This window comes from Phyllobates terribilis, unplaced genomic scaffold (assembly GCF_046119375.1).
Source record: "Phyllobates terribilis strain yellow unplaced genomic scaffold, ASM4611937v1 Scaffold_11__3_contigs__length_659146591, whole genome shotgun sequence".
NCBI lineage: Eukaryota > Metazoa > Chordata > Amphibia > Anura > Dendrobatidae > Phyllobates > Phyllobates terribilis.
Genome location: NW_027362771.1, coordinates 568,211,107 through 568,226,272, shown reverse-complemented (window position 1 = coordinate 568,226,272; position 15,166 = coordinate 568,211,107). Strand labels below are relative to the sequence as shown.

Here is a 15,166-nt window from a genome sequence, read left to right as displayed (position 1 = left end):
GGGTACTCGGGTACGCTAGTTACTCGATCGAGTAACGGGTGGCGCTCGAGACTTTCTCTCTCTTTCTCTCTCATCAAGTACCAAGCACTCGAGCTTTCTAGTGCTCGATCATCACTAATAAACAACAAACTTCCTCTCCTGCATGATTTTTTTCTTCCCATCGACTCTTATCTGCCAAGTAAGCACTTATGGCAATGGCACCCTGTTGCAGGTTTTCCTTTGCTTTAGCAATATGGTGCAGGAGTAAGCAAGCTTCTTCAACAGGGCCAGTGGCGCAATGGATAACACGTCTGACTACGGATCAGAAGATTGTAGGTTTGACTCCTACCTGGCTCGAGAATGTTGCCGTGATCGTATAGTGGTTAGTACTCTGCGTTGTGACCGCAGCAACCCCGGTTCGAATCCGGGTCACGGCATCTTATGCATTCTGCGCAAAGCTTTAAATGAGCTGGTTTTGGATCTTTTGCAATCAGTAAATAGACAACACACTTCATCTCCTGCATGAATTCTTCTTCTCTTTGCATTCTCTTCTTCTACTTGGTGGACTTCTGCCAAGTAGTCATTTTGCCTCCTCATAAAATTGGAGACAAATAGATACCTCACAAATGACCAGTATATTTAGACAGAAATAAACACTAGTAATGAGCGAGCGTGCTCGGCACTTGTCGATTGAGCATCGAGCATCGGGGTACTCGGGTACGCTAGTTACTCGATCGAGTAACGGGTGGCGCTCGAGACTTTGTCTCTCTCTCTCTTTCTCTCTCATCAAGTACCAAGCACTCGAGCTTTCTAGTGCTCGATCATCACTAATAAACAACAAACTTCCTCTCCTGCATGATTTTTTTCTTCCCATCGACTCTTATCTGCCAAGTAAGCACTTATGGCAATGGCACCCTGTTGCAGGTTTTCCTTTGCTTTAGCAATATGGTGCAGGAGTAAGCAAGCTTCTTCAACAGGGCCAGTGGCGCAATGGATAACGCGTCTGACTACGGATCAGAAGATTGTAGGTTCGACTCCTACCTGGCTCGAGAATGTTGCCGTGATCGTATAGTGGTTAGTACTCTGCGTTGTGGCCGCAGCAACCCCGGTTCGAATCCGGGTCACGGCATCTTATGCATTCTGCGCAAAGCTTTAAATGAGCTGCTTTTGGATCTTTTGCAATCAGTAAATAGACAACACACTTCATCTCCTGCATGAATACTTCTTCTCTTTGCATTCTCTTCTTCTACTTGGTGGATTTCTGCCAAGTAGTCATTTTGCCTCCTCATAAAATTGGAGACAAATAGATACCTCACAAATGACCAGTATATTTAGACAGAAATAAACACTAGTAATGAGCGAGCGTGCTCGGCACTTGTCGATTGAGCATCGAGCATCGGGGTACTCGGGTACGCTAGTTACTCGATCGAGTAACGGGTGGCGCTCGAGACTTTCTCTCTCTCTCTTTCTCTCTCATCGAGTACCAAGCACTCGAGCTTTCTAGTGCTCGATCATCACTAATAAACAACAAACTTCCTCTCCTGCATGATTTTTTTCTTCCCATCGACTCTTATCTGCCAAGTAAGCACTTATGGCAATGGCACCCTGTTGCAGGTTTTCCTTTGCTTTAGCAATATGGTGCAGGAGTAAGCAAGCTTCTTCAACAGGGCCAGTGGCGCAATGGATAACACGTCTGACTACGGATCAGAAGATTGTAGGTTCGACTCCTACCTGCCTCGAGAATGTTGCCGTGATCATATAGTGGTTAGTACTCTGTGTTGTGGCCGCAGCAACCCCGGTTCGAATCCGGGTCACAGCATCTTATGCATTCTGCGCAAAGCTTTAAATGAGCTGCTTTTGGATCTTTTGCAATCAGTAAATAGACAACACACTTCATCTCCTGCATGAATTCTTCTTCTCTTTGCATTCTCTTCTTCTACTTGGTGGATTTCTGCCAAGTAGTCATTTTGCCTCCTCATAAAATTGGAGACAAATAGATACCTCACAAATGACCAGTATATTTAGACAGAAATAAACACTAGTAATGAGCGAGCATGCTCGGCACTTGTCGATTGAGCATCGAGCATCGGGGTACTCGGGTACGCTAGTTACTCGATCGAGTAACGGGTGGCGCTCGAGACTTTCTCTCTCTCTCTCTTTCTCTCTCATCGAGTACCAAGCACTCGAGCTTTCTAGTGCTCGATCATCACTAATAAACAACAAACTTCCTCTCCTGCATGATTTTTTTCTTCCCATCGACTCTTATCTGCCAAGTAAGCACTTATGGCAATGGCACCCTGTTGCAGGTTTTCCTTTGCTTTAGCAATATGGTGCAGGAGTAAGCAAGCTTCTTCAACAGGGCCAGTGGCGCAATGGATAACACGTCTAACTACGGATCAGAAGATTGTAGGTTCGACTCCTACCTGGCTCGAGAATGTTGCCATGATCATATAGTGGTTAGTACTCTGCGTTGTGGCCGCAGCAACCCCGGTTTGAATCCGGGTCACAGCATCTTATGCATTCTGCGCAAAGCTTTAAATGAGCTGCTTTTGGATCTTTTGCAACCAGTAAATAGACAACACACTTCATCTCCTGCATGAATTCTTCTTCTCTTTGCATTCTCTTCTTCTACTTGGTGGATTTCTGCCAAGCAGTCATTTTGCCTCCTCATAAAATTGGAGACAAATAGATACCTCACAAATGACCAGTATATTTAGACAGAAATAAACACTAGTAATGAGCGAGCATGCTCGGCACTTGTCGATTGAGCATCGAGCATCGGGGTACTCGGGTACGCTAGTTACTCGATCGAGTAACGGGTGGCGCTCGAGACTTTCTCTCTCTCTCTCTTTCTCTCTCATCGAGTACCAAGCACTCGAGCTTTCTAGTGCTCGATCATCACTAATAAACAACAAACTTCCTCTCCTGCATGATTTTTTTCTTCCCATCGACTCTTATCTGCCAAGTAAGCACTTATGGCAATGGCACCCTGTTGCAGGTTTTCCTTTGCTTTAGCAATATGGTGCAGGAGTAAGCAAGCTTCTTCAACAGGGCCAGTGGCGCAATGGATAACACGTCTGACTACGGATCAGAAGATTGTAGGTTCGACTCCTACCTGCCTCGAGAATGTTGCCGTGATCATATAGTGGTTAGTACTCTGCGTTGTGGCCGCAGCAACCCCGGTTCGAATCCGGGTCACGGCATCTTATGCATTCTGCGCAAAGCTTTAAATGAGCTGCTTTTGGATCTTTTGCAATCAGTAAATAGACAACACACTTCATCTCCTGCATGAATTCTTCTTCTCTTTGCATTCTCTTCTTCTACTTGGTGGATTTCTGCCAAGTAGTCATTTTGCCTCCTCATAAAATTGGAGACAAATAGATACCTCACAAATGACCAGTATATTTAGACAGAAATAAACACTAGTAATGAGCGAGCATGCTCGGCACTTGTCGATTGAGCATCGAGCATCGGGGTACTCGGGTACGCTAGTTACTCGATCGAGTAACGGGTGGCGCTCGAGACTTTCTCTCTCTCTCTCTTTCTCTCTCATCGAGTACCAAGCACTCGAGCTTTCTAGTGCTCGATCATCACTAATAAACAACAAACTTCCTCTCCTGCATGATTTTTTTCTTCCCATCGACTCTTATCTGCCAAGTAAGCACTTATGGCAATGGCACCCTGTTGCAGGTTTTCCTTTGCTTTAGCAATATGGTGCAGGAGTAAGCAAGCTTCTTCAACAGGGCCAGTGGCGCAATGGATAACACGTCTAACTACGGATCAGAAGATTGTAGGTTCGACTCCTACCTGGCTCGAGAATGTTGCCATGATCATATAGTGGTTAGTACTCTGCGTTGTGGCCGCAGCAACCCCGGTTTGAATCCGGGTCACAGCATCTTATGCATTCTGCGCAAAGCTTTAAATGAGCTGCTTTTGGATCTTTTGCAACCAGTAAATAGACAACACACTTCATCTCCTGCATGAATTCTTCTTCTCTTTGCATTCTCTACTTCTACTTGGTGGATTTCTGCCAAGCAGTCATTTTGCCTCCTCATAAAATTGGAGACAAATAGATACCTCACAAATGACCAGTATATTTAGACAGAAATAAACACTAGTAATGAGCGAGCATGCTCGGCACTTGTCGATTGAGCATCGAGCATCGGGGTACTCGGGTACGCTAGTTACTCGATCGAGTAACGGGTGGCGCTCGAGACTTTCTCTCTCTCTCTCTTTCTCTCTCATCGAGTACCAAGCACTCGAGCTTTCTAGTGCTCGATCATCACTAATAAACAACAAACTTCCTCTCCTGCATGATTTTTTTCTTCCCATCGACTCTTATCTGCCAAGTAAGCACTTATGGCAATGGCACCCTGTTGCAGGTTTTCCTTTGCTTTAGCAATATGGTGCAGGAGTAAGCAAGCTTCTTCAACAGGGCCAGTGGCGCAATGGATAACGCGTCTGATTACGGATCAGAAGATTGTAGGTTTGACTCCTACCTGGCTCAAGAATGTTGCCATGATCGTGTAGTGGTTAGTACTCTGCGTTGTGGCCGCAGCAACCCCTGTTCGAATCCGGGTCACGGCATCTTATGCATTCTGCGCAAAGCTTTAAATGAGCTGCTTTTGGATCTTTTGCAACCAGTAAATAGACAACACACTTCATCTCCTGCATGAATTCTTCTTCTCTTTGCATTCTCTTCTTCTACTTGGTGGATTTCTGCCAAGTAGTCATTTTGCCTCCTCATAAAATTGGAGACAAATAGATACCTCACAAATGACCAGTATATTTAGACAGAAATAAACACTAGTAATGAGCGAGCGTGCTCGGCACTTGTCGATTGAGCATCGAGCATCGGGGTACTCGGGTACGCTAGTTACTCGATCGAGTAACGGGTGGCGCTCGAGACTTTCTCTCTCTCTCTCTTTCTCTCTCATCGAGTACCAAGCACTCAAGCTTTCTAGTGCTCGATCATCACTAATAAACAACAAACTTCCTCTCCTGCATTATTTTTTTCTTCCCATCGACTCTTATCTGCCAAGTAAGCACTTATGGCAATGGCACCCTGTTGCAGGTTTTCCTTTGCTTTAGCAATATGGTGCAGGAGTAAGCAAGCTTCTTCAACAGGGCCAGTGGCGCAATGGATAACGCGTCTGACTACGGATCAGAAGATTGTAGGTTTGACTCCTACCTGGCTCGAGAATGTTGCCATGATCGTATAGTGGTTAGTACTCTGCGTTGTGGCCGCAGCAACCCCGGTTCGAATCCGGGTCACGGCATCTTATGCATTCTGCGCAAAGCTTTAAATGAGCTGCTTTTGGATCTTTTGCAACCAGTAAATAGACAACACACTTCATCTCCTGCATGAATTCTTCTTCTCTTTGCATTCTCTTCTTCTACTTGGTGGATTTCTGCCAAGTAGTCATTTTGCCTCCTCATAAAATTGGAGACAAATAGATACCTCACAAATGACCAGTATATTTAGACAGAAATAAACACTAGTAATGTGCGAGCGTGCTCGGCACTTGTCGATTGAGCATCGAGCATCGGGGTACTCGGGTACGCTAGTTACTCGATCGAGTAACGGGTGGCGCTCGAGACTTTCTCTCTCTCTCTCTCTCTTTCTCTCTCATCGAGTACCAAGCACTCGAGCTTTCTAGTGCTCGATCATCACTAATAAACAACAAACTTCCTCTCCTGCATGATTGTTTTCTTCCCATCGACTGTTATCTGCCAAGTAAGCACTTATGGCAATGGCACCCTGTTGCAGGTTTTCCTTTGCTTTAGCAATATGGTGCAGGAGTAAGCAAGCTTCTTCAACAGGGCCAGTGGCGCAATAGATAATGCGTCTGACTACGTATCAGAAGATTGTAGGTTCGACTCCTTCCTGGCTTGAGAATGTTGCCGTGATCGTATAGTGGTTAGTACTCTGCGTTGTGGCCGCAGCAACCCTGTTTTGAATCCGGGTCACGGCATCTTATGCATTCTGCGCAAAGCTTTAAATGAGCTGCTTTTGGATCTTTTGCAATCAGTAAATAGACAACACACTTCATCTCCTGCATGAATTCTTCTTCTCTTTGCATTCTCTTCTTCTACTTGGTGGATTTCTGCCAAGTAGTCATTTTGCCTCCTCATAAAATTGGAGACAAATAGATACCTCACAAATGACCAGTATATTTAGACAGAAATAAACACTAGTAATGAGCGAGCGTGCTCGGCACTTGTCGATTGAGCATCGAGCATCGGGGTACTCGGGTACGCTAGTTACTCGATCGAGTAACGGGTGGCGCTCGAGATTTTCTCTCTCTCTCTCTTTCTCTCTCATCGAGTACCAAGCACTCGAGCTTTCTAGTGCTCGATCATCACTAATAAACAACAAACTTCCTCTCCTGCATGATTTTTTTCTTCCCATCGACTCTTATCTGCCAAGTAAGCACTTATGGCAATGGCACCCTGTTGCAGGTTTTCTTTTGCTTTAGCAATATGGTGCAGGAGTAAGCAAGCTTCTTCAACAGGGCCAGTGGTGCAATGGATAACGCGTCTGACTACGGATCAGAAGATTGTAGGTTCGACTCCTACCTGGCTCGAGAATGTTTCCGTGATCGTATAGTGGTTAGTACTCTGCGTTGTGACCGCAGCAACCCCGGTTCGAATCCGGGTCACGGCATCTTATGCATTCTGCGCAAAGCTTTAAATGAGCTGCTTTTGGATCTTTTGCAATCAGTAAATAGACAACACACTTCATCTCCTGCATGAATTCTTCTTCTCTTTGCATTCTCTTCTTCTACTTGGTGGATTTCTGCCAAGTAGTCATTTTGCCTCCTCATAAAATTGGAGACAAATAGTTACCTCACAAATGACCAGTATATTTAGACAGAAATAAACACTAGTAATGAGCGAGCGTGCTCGGCACTTGTCGATTGAGCATCGAGCATCGGGGTACTCGGGTACGCTAGTTACTCGATCGAGTAACGGGTGGCGCTCGAGACTTTCTCTCTCTCTCTCTTTCTCTCTCATCAATTACCAAGCACTCGAGCTTTCTAGTGCTCGATCATCACTAATAAACAACAAACTTCCTCTCCTGCATGATTTTTTTCTTCCCATCGACTCTTATCTGCCAAGTAAGCACTTATGGCAATGGCACCCTGTTGCAGGTTTTCCTTTGCTTTAGCAATATGGTGCAGGAGTAAGCAAGCTTCTTCAACAGGGCCAGTGGCGCAATGGATAACGCGTCTGACTACGGATCAGAAGATTGTAGGTTCGACTCCTACCTGGCTCGAGAATGTTGCCGTGATCGTATAGTGGTTAGTACTCTGCATTGTGGCCGCAGCAACCCCGGTTCGAATCTGGGTAACGGCATCTTATGCATTCTGCGCAAAGCTTTAAATGAGCTGCTTTTGGATCTTTTGCAATCAGTAAATAGACAACACACTTCATCTCCTGCATGAATTCTTCTTCTCTTTGCATTCTCTTCTTCTACTTGGTGGATTTCTGCCAAGTAGTCATTTTGCCTCCTCATAAAATTGGAGACAAATAGATACCCCACAAATGACCAGTATATTTAGACAGAAATAAACACTAGTAATGAGCGAGCGTGCTCGGCACTTGTCGATTGAGCATCGAGCATCGGGGTACTCGGGTACGCTAGTTACTCCATCGAGTAACGGGTGGCGCTCGAGACTTTCTCTCTCTCTCTCTTTCTCTCTCATCAAGTACCAAGCACTCGAGCTTTCTAGTGCTCGATCATCACTAATAAACAACAAACTTCCTCTCCTGCATGATTTTTTTCTTCCCATCGACTCTTATCTGCCAAGTAAGCACTTATGGCAATGGCACCCTGTTGCAGGTTTTCCTTTGCTTTAGCAATATGGTGCAGGAGTAAGCAAGCTTCTTCAACAGGACCAGTGGCGCAATGGATAACACGTCTGACTACGGATCAGAAGATTGTAGGTTCGACTCCTACCTGGCTCGAGAATGTTGCCGTGATCGTATAGTGGTTAGTGCTCTGCGTTCTGGCCGCAGCAACCCCTGTTCGAATCTGGGTCACGGCATCTTATGCATTCTGCGCAAAGCTTTAAATGAGCTGCTTTTGGATCTTTTGCAATCAGTAAATAGACAACACACTTCATCTCCTGCATGAATTCTTCTTCTCTTTGCATTCTCTTCTTCTACTTGGTGGATTTCTGCCAAGTAGTCATTTTGCCTCCTCATAAAATTGGAGACAAATAGATACCTCACAAATGACCAGTATATTTAGACAGAAATAAACACTAGTAATGAGCGAGCGTGCTCGGCACTTGTCGATTGAGCATCGAGCATCGGGGTACTCGGGTACGCTAGTTACTCGATCGAGTAACGGGTGGCGCTCGAGACTTTCTCTCTCTCTCTCTTTCTCTCTCATCGAGTACCAAGCACTCGAGCTTTCTAGTGCTCGATCATCACTAATAAACAACAAACTTCCTCTCCTGCATGATTTTTTTCTTCCCATCGACTCTTATCTGCCAAGTAAGCACTTATGGCAATGGCACCCTGTTGCAGGTTTTCCTTTGCTTTAGCAATATGGTGCAGGAGTAAGCAAGCTTCTTCAACAGGGCCAGTGGCGCAATGGATAACGCGTCTGACTACGGATCAGAAGATTGTAGGTTCGACTCCTACCTGGCTCGAGAATGTTGCCGTGATCGTATAGTGGTTAGTACTCTGCGTTGTGGCCGCAGCAACCCCGGTTTGAATCCGGGTCACGGCATCTTATGCATTCTGCGCAAAGCTTTAAATGAGCTGCTTTTGGATCTTTTGCAATCAGTAAATAGACAACACACTTCATCTCCTGCATGAATTCTTCTTCTCTTTGCATTCTCTTCTTCTACTTGGTGGATTTCTGCCAAGTAGTCATTTTGCCTCCTCATAAAATTGGAGACAAATAGATACCTCACAAATGACCAGTATATTTAGACAGAAATAAACACTAGTAATGAGCGAGCGTGCTCGGCACTTGTCGATTGAGCATCGAGCATCGGGGTACTCGGGTACGCTAGTTACTCGATCGAGTAACGGGTGGCGCTCGAGACTTTCTCTCTCTCTCTCTTTCTCTCTCATCGAGTACCAAGCACTCGAGCTTTCTAGTGCTCGATCATCACTAATAAACAACAAACTTCCTCTCCTGCATGATTTTTTTCTTCCCATCGACTCTTATCTGCCAAGTAAGCACTTATGGCAATGGCACCCTGTTGCAGGTTTTCCTTTGCTTTAGCAATATGGTGCAGGAGTAAGCAAGCTTCTCCAACAGGGCCAGTGGCGCAATGGATAACGCGTCTGACTACGGAGCAGAAGATTGTAGGTTCGACTCCTACCTGGCTCGAGAATATTGCCGTGATCGTATAGTGGTTAGTACTCTGCGTTGTGGCCGCAGCAACCCCGGTTCGAATCCGGGTCACGGCATCTTATGCATTCTGCGCAAAGCTTTAAATGAGCTGCTTTTGGATCTTTTGCAATCAGTAAATAGACAACACACTTCATCTCCTGCATGAATTCTTCTTCTCTTTGCATTCTCTTCTTCTACTTGGTGGATTTCTGCCAAGTAGTCATTTTGCCTCCTCATAAAATTGGAGACAAATAGATACCTCACAAATGACCAGTATATTTAGACAGAAATAAACACTAGTAATGAGCGAGCGTGCTCGGCACTTGTCGATTGAGCATCGAGCATCGGGGTACTCGGGTACGCTAGTTACTCGATCGAGTAACGGGTGGCGCTCGAGACTTTCTCTCTCTCTCTCTTTCTCTCTCATCGAGTACCAAGCACTCGAGCTTTCTAGTGCTCGATCATCACTAATAAACAACAAACTTCCTCTCCTGCATGATTTTTTTCTTCCCATCGACTCTTATCTGCCAAGTAAGCACTTATGGCAATGGCACCCTGTTGCAGGTTTTCCTTTGCTTTAGCAATATGGTGCAGGAGTAAGCAAGCTTCTTCAACAGGGCCAGTGGTGCAATGGATAACGCGTCTGACTACGGATCAGAAGATTGTAGGTTCAACTCCTACCTGGCTCGAGAATGTTGCCGTGATCGTATAGTGGTTAGTACTCTGCGTTGTGGCCGCAGCAACCCCGGTTCGAATCCGGGTCACGGCATCTTATACATTCTGCGCAAAGCTTTAAATGAGCTGCTTTTGGATCTTTTGGAATCAGTAAATAGACAACACACTTCATCTCCTGCGTGAATTCTTCTTCTCTTTGCATTCTCTTCTTCTACTTGGTGGATTTCTGCCAAGTAGTCATTTTGCCTCCTCATAAAATTGGAGACAAATAGATACCTCACAAATGACCAGTATATTTAGACAGAAATAAACACTAGTAATGAGCGAGCGTGCTCGGCACTTGTCGATTAGCATCGAGCATCGGGGTACTCGGGTACGCTAGTTACTCGATCGAGTAACGGGTGGCGCTCGAGACTTTCTCTCTCTCTCTCTTTCTCTCTCATCGAGTACCAAGCACTCGAGCTTTCTAGTGCTCGATCATCACTAATAAACAACAAACTTCCTCTCCTGCATGATTTTTTTCTTCCCATCGACTCTTATCTGCCAAGTAAGCACTTATGGCAATGGCACCCTGTTGCAGGTTTTCCTTTGCTTTAGCAATATGGTGCAGGAGTAAGCAAGCTTCTTCAACAGGGCCAGTGGCGCAATGGATAACGCGTCTGACTACGGATCAGAAGATTGTAGGTTCGACTCCTACCTGGCTCGTGAATGTTGCCGTGATCGTATAGTGGTTAGTACTCTGCGTTGTAGCCGCAGCAACCCCGGTTCGAATCCGGGTCACGGCATCTTATGCATTCTGCGCAAAGCTTTAAATGAGCTGCTTTTGGATCTTTTGCAATCAGTAAATAGACAACACACTTCATCTCCTGCATGAATTCTTCTTCTCTTTGCATTCTCTTCTTCTACTTGGTGGATTTCTGCCAAGTAGTCATTTTGCCTCCTCATAAAATTGGAGACAAATAGATACCTCACAAATGACCAGTATATTTAGACAGAAATAAACACTAGTAATGAGCGAGCGTGCTCGGCACTTGTCAATTGAGCATCGAGCATCGGGGTACTCGGGTACGCTAGTTACTCGATCGAGTAACGGGTGGCGCTCGAGACTTTCTCTCTCTCTCTCTTTCTCTCTCATCGAGTACCAAGCACTCAAGCTTTCTAGTGCTCGATCATCACTAATAAACAACAAACTTCCTCTCCTGCATGATTTTTTTCTTCCCATCGACTCTTATCTGCCAAGTAAGCACTTATGGCAATGGCACCCTGTTGCAGGTTTTCCTTTGCTTTAGCAATATGGTGCAGGAGTAAGCAAGCTTCTTCAACAGGGCCAGTGGCGCAATGGATAACGCGTCTAACTACGGATCAGAAGATTGTAGGTTCGACTCCTACCTGGCTCGAGAATGTTGCCGTGATCGTATAGTGGTTAGTACTCTGCGTTGTGGCCACAGCAACCCCGGTTTGAATCCGGGTCACGGCATCTTATGCATTCTGCGCAAAGCTTTAAATGAGCTGCTTTTGGATCTTTTGCAATCAGTAAATAGACAACACACTTCATCTCCTGCATGAATTCTTCTTCTCTTTGCATTCTCTTCTTCTACTTGGTGGATTTCTGCCAAGTAGTCATTTTGCCTCCTCATAAAATTGGAGACAAATAGATACCTCACAAATGACCAGTATATTTAGACAGACATAAACACTAGTAATGAGCGAGCGTGCTCGGCACTTGTCGATTGAGCATCGAGCATCGGGGTACTCGGGTACGCTAGTTACTCGATCGAGTAACGGGTGGCGCTCGAGACTTTCTCTCTCTCTCTCTTTCTCTCTCATCGAGTACCAAGCACTCGAGCTTTCTAGTGCTCGATCATCACTAATAAACAACAAACTTCCTCTCCTGCATGATTTTTTTCTTCCCATCGACTCTTATCTGCCAAGTAAGCACTTATGGCAATGGCACCCTGTTGCAGGTTTTCCTTTGCTTTAGCAATATGGTGCAGGAGTAAGCAAGCTTCTTCAACAGGGCCAGTGCCGCAATGGATAACGCATCTGACTACGGATCAGAAGATTGTAGGTTCGACTCCTACCTGGCTCGAGAATGTTGCCGTGATCGCATAGTGGTTAGTACTCTGCGTTGTGGCCGCAGCAACCCCGGTTCTAATCCGGTTCACGGCATCTTATGCATTCTGCGCAAAGCTTTAAATGAGCTGCTTTTGGATCTTTTGCAATCAGTAAATAGACAACACACTTCATCTCCTGCATGAATTCTTCTTCTCTTTGCATTCTCTTCTTCTACTTGGTGGATTTCTGCCAAGTAGTCATTTTGCCTCCTCATAAAATTGGAGACAAATAGATACCTCACAAATGACCAGTATATTTAGACAGAAATAAACACTAGTAATGAGCGAGCGTGCTCGGCACTTGTCGATTAGCATCGAGCATCGGGGTACTCGGGTACGCTAGTTACTCGATCGAGTAACGGGTGGCGCTCGAGACTTTCTCTCTCTCTCTCTTTCTCTCTCATCGAGTACCAAGCACTCGAGCTTTCTAGTGCTCGATCATCACTAATAAACAACAAACTTCCTCTCCTGCATGATTTTTTTCTTCCCATCGACTCTTATCTGCCAAGTAAGCACTTATGGCAATGGCACCCTGTTGCAGGTTTTCCTTTGCTTTAGCAATATGGTGCAGGAGTAAGCAAGCTTCTTCAACAGGGCCAGTGGCGCAATGGATAACGCGTCTGACTACGGATCAGAAGATTGTAGGTTCGACTCCTACCTGGCTCGTGAATGTTGCCGTGATCGTATAGTGGTTAGTACTCTGCGTTGTAGCCGCAGCAACCCCGGTTCTAATCCGGGTCACGGCATCTTATGCATTCTGCGCAAAGCTTTAAATGAGCTGCTTTTGGATCTTTTGCAATCAGTAAATAGACAACACACTTCATCTCCTGCATGAATTCTTCTTCTCTTTGCATTCTCTTCTTCTACTTGGTGGATTTCTGCCAAGTAGTCATTTTGCCTCCTCATAAAATTGGAGACAAATAGATACCTCACAAATGACCAGTATATTTAGACAGAAATAAACACTAGTAATGAGCGAGCGTGCTCGGCACTTGTCGATTGAGCATCGAGCATCGGGGTACTCGGGTACGCTAGTTACTCGATCGAGTAACGGGTGGCGCTCGAGACTTTCTCTCTCTCTCTCTTTCTCTCTCATCGAGTACCAAGCACTCAAGCTTTCTAGTGCTCGATCATCACTAATAAACAACAAACTTCCTCTCCTGCATGATTTTTTTCTTCCCATCGACTCTTATCTGCCAAGTAAGCACTTATGGCAATGGCACCCTGTTGCAGGTTTTTCTTTGCTTTAGCAATATGGTGCAGGAGTAAGCAAGCTTCTTCAACAGGGCCAGTGGCGCAATGGATAACGCGTCTAACTACGGATCAGAAGATTGTAGGTTCGACTCCTACCTGGCTCGAGAATGTTGCCGTGATCGTATAGTGGTTAGTACTCTGCGTTGTGGCCACAGCAACCCCGGTTTGAATCCGGGTCACGGCATCTTATGCATTCTGCGCAAAGCTTTAAATGAGCTGCTTTTGGATCTTTTGCAATCAGTAAATAGACAACACACTTCATCTCCTGCATGAATTCTTCTTCTCTTTGCATTCTCTTCTTCTACTTGGTGGATTTCTGCCAAGTAGTCATTTTGCCTCCTCATAAAATTGGAGACAAATAGATACCTCACAAATGACCAGTATATTTAGACAGAAATAAACACTAGTAATGAGCGAGCGTGCTCGGCACTTGTCGATTGAGCATCGAGCATCGGGGTACTCGGGTACGCTAGTTACTCGATCGAGTAACGGGTGGCGCTCGAGACTTTCTCTCTCTCTCTCTTTTTCTCTCATCGAGTACCAAGCACTCGAGCTTTCTAGTGCTCGATCATCACTAATAAACAACAAACTTCCTCTCCTGCATGATTTTTTTCTTCCCATCGACTCTTATCTGCCAAGTAAGCACTTATGGCAATGGCACCCTGTTGCAGGTTTTCCTTTGCTTTAGCAATATGGTGCAGGAGTAAGCAAGCTTCTTCAACAGGGCCAGTGGCGCAATGGATAACGCGTCTAACTACGGATCAGAAGATTGTAGGTTCGACTCCTACCTGGCTCGAGAATGTTGCCGTGATCGTATAGTGGTTAGTACTCTGCGTTGTGGCCGCAGCAACCCCGGTTCGAATCCGGGTCACAGCATCTTATGCATTCTGCGCAAAGCTTTAAATGAGCTGCTTTTGGATCTTTTGCAATCAGTAAATAGACAACACACTTCATCTCCTGCATGAATTCTTCTTCTCTTTGCATTCTCTTCTTCTACTTGGTGGATTTCTGCCAAGTAGTCATTTTGCCTCCTCATAAAATTGGAGACAAATAGATACCTCACAAATGACCAGTATATTTAGACAGACATAAACACTAGTAATGAGCGAGCGTGCTCGGCACTTGTCGATTGAGCATCGAGCATCGGGGTACTCGGGTACGCTAATTACTCGATCGAGTAACGGGTGGCGCTTGAGACTTTCTCTCTCTCTTTCTCTCTCATCAAGTACCAAGCACTCGAGCTTTCTAGTGCTCGATCATCACTAATAAACAACAAACTTCCTCTCCTGCATGATTTTTTTCTTCCCATCGACTCTTATCTGCCAAGTAAGCACTTATGGCAATTGCACCCTGTTGCAGGTTTTCATTTGCTTTAGCAATATGGTGCAGGAGTAAGCAAGCTTCTTCAACAGGGCCAGTGGCGCAATGGATAACGCGTCTGACTACAGATCAGAAGATTGTAGGTTCGACTCCTACTGGGCTCGAGGATGTTGCCGTGATCGTATAGTGGTTAGTACTCTGCGTTGTGTTCAAATCCGGGTAATGGCTACAGATGAGCGTTGTTCAACTTGAACTGTTTGCCAATTTTAAATTCGAGCTGTTTTGGGCGGTGTTCGAGCCGTTCGGCAAACACGAACGATTTGTGAAAAATTCGGCTGCTCGATAACTGTTCGTGCACCAAAATCATAACTGGATTATTTCTCAGTAATGATTAAAATTAATGTTAATACGCAGTTTGAGTGTGGGGGGAGGGGCAGGGGTTGGATCTCTGCAGGAATAATGAAGA

The 15,166-nt window shown here is 45.3% G+C and overlaps 22 non-coding genes across 22 annotated transcripts; all 22 read left to right on the top strand.

Moving 5' to 3' along the window:
- The first annotated feature begins 344 nt into the window (after positions 1-344).
- On the top strand, positions 345-416 carry TRNAH-GUG (transfer RNA histidin (anticodon GUG)). The gene has a single exon. It is a non-coding gene; the product is annotated as a tRNA-His (tRNA).
- A 539-nt stretch (positions 417-955) lies between these two features.
- On the top strand, positions 956-1,028 carry TRNAR-ACG (transfer RNA arginine (anticodon ACG)). Its single transcript has one exon. It is a non-coding gene; the product is annotated as a tRNA-Arg (tRNA).
- An 8-nt stretch (positions 1,029-1,036) lies between these two features.
- TRNAH-GUG (transfer RNA histidin (anticodon GUG)) lies at positions 1,037-1,108 on the top strand. Its single transcript has one exon. It is a non-coding gene; the product is annotated as a tRNA-His (tRNA).
- Positions 1,109-4,413: 3,305 nt separating this feature from the next.
- Positions 4,414-4,486, top strand: TRNAR-ACG (transfer RNA arginine (anticodon ACG)). The gene has a single exon. It is a non-coding gene; the product is annotated as a tRNA-Arg (tRNA).
- Positions 4,487-5,105: 619 nt separating this feature from the next.
- TRNAR-ACG (transfer RNA arginine (anticodon ACG)) lies at positions 5,106-5,178 on the top strand. The gene has a single exon. It is a non-coding gene; the product is annotated as a tRNA-Arg (tRNA).
- An 8-nt stretch (positions 5,179-5,186) lies between these two features.
- TRNAH-GUG (transfer RNA histidin (anticodon GUG)) lies at positions 5,187-5,258 on the top strand. The gene has a single exon. It is a non-coding gene; the product is annotated as a tRNA-His (tRNA).
- A 1,235-nt stretch (positions 5,259-6,493) lies between these two features.
- Positions 6,494-6,566, top strand: TRNAR-ACG (transfer RNA arginine (anticodon ACG)). Its single transcript has one exon. It is a non-coding gene; the product is annotated as a tRNA-Arg (tRNA).
- A 619-nt stretch (positions 6,567-7,185) lies between these two features.
- On the top strand, positions 7,186-7,258 carry TRNAR-ACG (transfer RNA arginine (anticodon ACG)). Its single transcript has one exon. It is a non-coding gene; the product is annotated as a tRNA-Arg (tRNA).
- A 1,311-nt stretch (positions 7,259-8,569) lies between these two features.
- On the top strand, positions 8,570-8,642 carry TRNAR-ACG (transfer RNA arginine (anticodon ACG)). The gene has a single exon. It is a non-coding gene; the product is annotated as a tRNA-Arg (tRNA).
- Positions 8,643-8,650: 8 nt separating this feature from the next.
- On the top strand, positions 8,651-8,722 carry TRNAH-GUG (transfer RNA histidin (anticodon GUG)). Its single transcript has one exon. It is a non-coding gene; the product is annotated as a tRNA-His (tRNA).
- A 539-nt stretch (positions 8,723-9,261) lies between these two features.
- TRNAR-ACG (transfer RNA arginine (anticodon ACG)) lies at positions 9,262-9,334 on the top strand. Its single transcript has one exon. It is a non-coding gene; the product is annotated as a tRNA-Arg (tRNA).
- An 8-nt stretch (positions 9,335-9,342) lies between these two features.
- On the top strand, positions 9,343-9,414 carry TRNAH-GUG (transfer RNA histidin (anticodon GUG)). The gene has a single exon. It is a non-coding gene; the product is annotated as a tRNA-His (tRNA).
- A 539-nt stretch (positions 9,415-9,953) lies between these two features.
- On the top strand, positions 9,954-10,026 carry TRNAR-ACG (transfer RNA arginine (anticodon ACG)). Its single transcript has one exon. It is a non-coding gene; the product is annotated as a tRNA-Arg (tRNA).
- Positions 10,027-10,034: 8 nt separating this feature from the next.
- TRNAH-GUG (transfer RNA histidin (anticodon GUG)) lies at positions 10,035-10,106 on the top strand. The gene has a single exon. It is a non-coding gene; the product is annotated as a tRNA-His (tRNA).
- A 538-nt stretch (positions 10,107-10,644) lies between these two features.
- TRNAR-ACG (transfer RNA arginine (anticodon ACG)) lies at positions 10,645-10,717 on the top strand. Its single transcript has one exon. It is a non-coding gene; the product is annotated as a tRNA-Arg (tRNA).
- Positions 10,718-10,725: 8 nt separating this feature from the next.
- On the top strand, positions 10,726-10,797 carry TRNAY-GUA (transfer RNA tyrosine (anticodon GUA)). The gene has a single exon. It is a non-coding gene; the product is annotated as a tRNA-Tyr (tRNA).
- Positions 10,798-11,336: 539 nt separating this feature from the next.
- On the top strand, positions 11,337-11,409 carry TRNAR-ACG (transfer RNA arginine (anticodon ACG)). The gene has a single exon. It is a non-coding gene; the product is annotated as a tRNA-Arg (tRNA).
- Positions 11,410-12,028: 619 nt separating this feature from the next.
- On the top strand, positions 12,029-12,101 carry TRNAR-ACG (transfer RNA arginine (anticodon ACG)). Its single transcript has one exon. It is a non-coding gene; the product is annotated as a tRNA-Arg (tRNA).
- A 618-nt stretch (positions 12,102-12,719) lies between these two features.
- Positions 12,720-12,792, top strand: TRNAR-ACG (transfer RNA arginine (anticodon ACG)). Its single transcript has one exon. It is a non-coding gene; the product is annotated as a tRNA-Arg (tRNA).
- A 619-nt stretch (positions 12,793-13,411) lies between these two features.
- TRNAR-ACG (transfer RNA arginine (anticodon ACG)) lies at positions 13,412-13,484 on the top strand. Its single transcript has one exon. It is a non-coding gene; the product is annotated as a tRNA-Arg (tRNA).
- A 619-nt stretch (positions 13,485-14,103) lies between these two features.
- On the top strand, positions 14,104-14,176 carry TRNAR-ACG (transfer RNA arginine (anticodon ACG)). Its single transcript has one exon. It is a non-coding gene; the product is annotated as a tRNA-Arg (tRNA).
- A 615-nt stretch (positions 14,177-14,791) lies between these two features.
- On the top strand, positions 14,792-14,864 carry TRNAC-ACA (transfer RNA cysteine (anticodon ACA)). The gene has a single exon. It is a non-coding gene; the product is annotated as a tRNA-Cys (tRNA).
- The last annotated feature ends 302 nt before the right edge of the window (positions 14,865-15,166 follow it).